The 4760-nt window shown below is 51.4% G+C and overlaps 1 protein-coding gene across 1 annotated transcript in view; it reads right to left on the minus strand.

The window, feature by feature from the left end:
• LOC109466935 (GATA zinc finger domain-containing protein 14-like) overlaps positions 1–4760 on the minus strand; it is a 21645-nt gene that overhangs the window by 1470 nt on the left and 15415 nt on the right. The window lies entirely within an intron of this gene.

Here is a 4760-nt window from a genome sequence, read left to right on the forward strand (position 1 = left end):
ACAGAGGAGGGGGGGTATAGATGGCAGGCGTGGGGTGCGGGGAGTCTGTACAGCGGCGCCAAATCCCGCCTGATACGCCCCGCCGGGAGGGGGGGTATAGAGGGGGGTGGGTACAGCTGGAGGGTTCTAGATTGCAGGTGATTTGGTTCTGACCTTCGTGGGGGGTCTGTAGAGGCGGGCTCACCCCCTCATTCCTATAATTTTGCTAAATAGGGGGATATAAGCTGGTAGAGAGGCTTAGCTGCAGGGAGGGGGCGGTGGTGGAGAGGGGGTGAGACGGCGGGGGGGGGGGGGTGTAGGACTAGGAAGTTTGGGAGGGTGATGTTGGGGCGCCTAGTACAACGCAGTTCAGTGCATGAATGAACTTGAGTTTATTCCTCGACAACCTTAAATGCCTCCGGTGTCAGGTAGCGCCACCTCGCGACCATGTAGAAACTTCATCTCCAAACAGATCCTACGGTGGCAACTTGGCAAGCCAAACGGCAATCGGCCGAGGAGTGAGTGACCACAGTGGCCATAATAATGAAATGAAATGAAATACCTTTATTGTAAATTCATGCCACGACGGGCTAGGTACAGGTCAAGACTTAACAGACACATAACAAACGTGTGTAGAAAACATACACAAGGAACATACAAGGGGCACTATACTAGGCTAATACAAAGTGTTCTAGTTACTGATCTAATACAGAGTGTTCAACTTCTTCTCGCTTTTCTGCACAATGGAAAATGTGGGAACAGATCATGATGGTCACTCCTTGGCCGATTGTGGTGTGATCAAGCTGGTGTGTTACGCCGAAAGGCGGTTATACCGGCTATACAGATACACTACATACAGATTGGGTACTACTTTGTCACCGTAGGATCTGCTTGGAGAACTCGTTCTGGATGCGCGTGGACTATCCAGAACCGTGCCTAAGCATGTTTCTGGATCAGGTACGTTTCTGGATACAACTCCCCTGGGACTGAACGGGAATCCAGTCTGCGTGCTCGCGTAGCCTCTACCAGGCTTCGGGAGGCGGCTGGAAAGAGTAGAAATCACGCCAGGGGAGTTGGTCTGCTGAAGAGAGCAGTTTGCCGCTCCCGTGGGATACAGGGAGCTAACATAAAGTTCCCTTGTCCCGCCGACTCTGCTTGGAGATTAGGAACCCAGGTTTGCGTGCTCACGGCTCCCCGCCGTTGACAGGCGGACGTGCCGAATCGGCGGCCGGGCGACAATGAGCCGCTTATTTTTTTGGCGCGAAACGTGCGGGTCCCGGGGCGACCGGTCCGGAGGGGGCGCGCGCGGTAACCCCAACAGCCGTGTCGGCACGACTCGCGGCATTGAGCGGCGGGCCTCCGTGACGGGGGGCGTGCTTGATTTATTTGTTCGCGCGCTATTGTCGGGCGGCGATAAGGCGGAAGGCAAACAATAGCGGCGGTCGGCGCGAGCAGCGGAGGGTTTGGTGGGGTCGTGTGGCGTAGCGGCAGAGTGCGAAACTCGGGACTGAGAGACCCGGGTTCGAGTCCTGACATGCCACCGATCTTGTGCCCTTAGGAAAGGCACTTTACACGACTTTCCTCACTTCGCTCAGGTGTAAATGAGTATTGTCCTGTCATGTATTTGCCCCCTGTGTTGTTGGCGGCATTAATATAAGTTGAAAACACTTGAGTGTGCCGTCACCACGTCTGGTGATTATAGTCATTATATGTTGGAATAAAAAGAAAATAAAGAGGAGCGGCGATAAGGCGGAAGGCAAACAATAGCGGCGGTCGGCGCGAGGAGCGGAGGTTTGACGAGAGGCGAGGAGGGGGCCGGCCGGCACGCTGGGTAAATAATCGCCACGAGATGCGGGCGGCTATCGCCTCCGCGGAGCTGGAAAATAGCCCTGTTTATTTCTTAATTCTGGGTCTTCTGATAAGCGACGTAAGCCTCTATCAGGCTTCGTGAAGCGACTGCAAGGGGTAGAAATCGCCTATTATATAAAGGAGACAGGCAACAGCCCCCGCACTGGAGTCTGGTAGAGGCTAGTGGTTATCGCCTCCGCGAAGCTGGAAAATAGCCCTGTTTATTTCTGGGTCTTCTGATAAGCGGCTCTAGCCTCTAACAGGCTTCGTAGCCCTGTTTATTTCGGGGGTTTCTGATAAGGGACTCTATCTAGCCTCTATCAGGCTTCAAATAGCCATATCTATATGGACTCTCTAACTCCACGATTTCTACTAGCCTCTATCAGGCTTCGGAAGCGGGCAGGGGGAAAATAGCCCTGTTTATTTATGGGTTTTCTGATAAGCGCAACTAGCCTCTACCAGGCTTCGTGAAGCTTCTAGGTCTTGAAGCGGCCAGGGGGGAAATAGCTCTGTTTATTTCTGCATCTTCTGATAAGCGATGTTAGCCTCTAAGATGCTTCGTGAAGCGGCCAGATCGTGAAGCGGCGAGGGAGGAAATAGCCATGTTTATTTCTGCCTGATAAGCGGCGCTAGCCTCTACTAGGCTTCGTGAAGCGGCTGGAAGGGGTAGAAAGTGGCCAAATAGACAGATAGCATAGCCAGTTTGGTTCGCTCAAGGAGTACAGATAACACTCACGATATCGATGCTGTCTATTTGGCTGCAATTTGTACTGTTTCCCTCCGCCGCAACGAAGCCTGATGATCGAGGCTATGGTCGTTTCCGGCTCCGTGAAGCGGGAAGGCAGAAAACAGAGATGTTTATTTGTGCGTTTTTAGATAAGCGACACGCACGGAAAGGGATCAGGACCCTTCCTCCTTATAGTTATGTCGTACTTTAGACTTCTTTGCTTGCGCACAGACTTGATTATTTAGTACATTTATTTAGTACTTAAAATTATTTGAGTTAAAAAAAAGGACGTGTTAAGCGGAAAAATGGTGTTAAACGTTATTTTGTACCATTAGTTTTTTTTAGGACAAAGTACCTATTATGAAATCTAGTACCGGCAAAATATACTCGCGGCGTTTCCAACAACAACAAAATTTACTAAATTTGCCCAAATTTGACCAAAGAATGGACTGAATAATTTTCCAGTGACTGTAGGGACAGAGGCTTAGAGATAGGCACCCTTGTTCTAATCTCTGTAAGCCCATTTATTTATTTTTTGGCAAACGCCTCTGGCCGATCAGTCACCCCATTTCCTGCAACACTTTGACCCCCGCATGGTGAGGCCAGCTGATTTCTACTCTCCAAGCAGAGGTTTGGGTTTTGGGGGTATTTTTAGTGTGTTTTTAGGCTTTTTTATCGGGGTTTCTCTTTTGCACTGAATTTTTTTTCCCACCAAACCCAACTTTTGGTGGTTTGGTTTGGGTTTGGTGGGAAAAAAAATTCAGTGCAAAAGAGAAACCCCGATAAAAAAGCCTAAAAACACACTAAAAATACCCCCAAAACCCAAACCTCTGCTTGGAGAGTAGCTGATTTCAAGGCTACTCGAAGCTGCAGGTGGACTGACTTCATAAAAATCGCGTATTTCACTGGTAAAATTTGGCGAAAATGGTGTAAATAATTTGCAGATTTGCAGCGCTGGCACCTCGCGCGACCGGCTCTAAAACTCCCGGCGCTCGCTGAGCTGAAGCAGTTTAGCACAAGAACATGTAGCAAGTACAAGTAGCTAGTCTTCTTTATATGTCTGCAAAAAAAAACTAGTAGAATAATTTGCAGATTTGCAGCGCTGACACCTAGCGCGAACTCCCGGCGACCACTGATCTGCGGCCCTGAAAGCTCTAAAACCAGCACAGGTACGAGTAGGTCGCTAAACTGATAAAATTTGGCGAAACGGGCTGAATAATTTGCAGAATTGCGACGCTGGCACCTCGCGCGACCGGCTCTAAAACTCCGGGCGCCCCTGAGCCGCAGCCCTGAAAGCTGTAAGCTGCGCAGCGCAAATTCTAGTCTCCTTCATGTCTCTGGAGAAAAATGGTAAAATTTGGCGAAATTTTGTGAATAATTTTGAGATTTGCGACGGTGGCACCAGGCACGACCGGCTCTATTAAAACTCCTAGTCTCTACCAGACTAACTACGCTGGCTATATATAGAATATTTGCCAGGGGAGTTTGGCCGCCTTGTAGGTTTGACCAAGGACATTCTACAGTGATGGAAGCTCCTTGGTTTGACTGGCCCTTCGGACATGTCGGAGGGAAAGAAACTACCTCCCCGCAGCCGGACTCCCTTGGCCAATTTTACTCTCTTTTTTTGTCGAATTCTACCATCCGTATTCCCGTAGCAGGGCCTGGTGGAGGCTACCAGGAGGCTACTAAAACTCCCGGCGCCCGGTATTCCTGTAGAAAGACCTGGTAGAGGCTACTAAAACTCTCGGCGCCCGCTGATCCTCCGTCCTGAAAGCTGTAAGCTGCGCAGCGCAGATCCATCATTCTGCGGGCGACCCTCGGGGTCAGACGGGGTTAGCGGGAGCGCGGGGGGACGGAAGGCGCGGCGACGGTAACCCGCCAGACGAGCGCGCCGCCCGCCGCAAGGGTAGACTGTCACGCCCCGTCAGCTTCACCGCCTTCCGAGCTGTGTTAGGCTGTAACAAGGCAAGGTAGTGGTTCTCGTCACCCCCGGCAGACGGGGTTAGCGGGAAGCGGGGGACGAACGGCGCGGCGACGGAACCCGCCAGACGAGCGCGCCGCCCGCCGCAAGGGTAGACTGTCACGCCCCGTCAGTTTCACCGCCTCTACAGCGGCTTTAGAGTCGTAACAATGTAAGGTGTTGGTTCTCGTCACCCAAAATAGCCTCAGAAGTGGGGTCGTGTGGCATAGCGTTAGGCTATAACAA

This window comes from Branchiostoma belcheri, unplaced genomic scaffold (assembly GCF_001625305.1).
Source record: "Branchiostoma belcheri isolate BF01 breed outbred unplaced genomic scaffold, Haploidv18h27 scaffold172, whole genome shotgun sequence".
Classification (NCBI taxonomy): domain Eukaryota; kingdom Metazoa; phylum Chordata; class Leptocardii; order Amphioxiformes; family Branchiostomatidae; genus Branchiostoma; species Branchiostoma belcheri.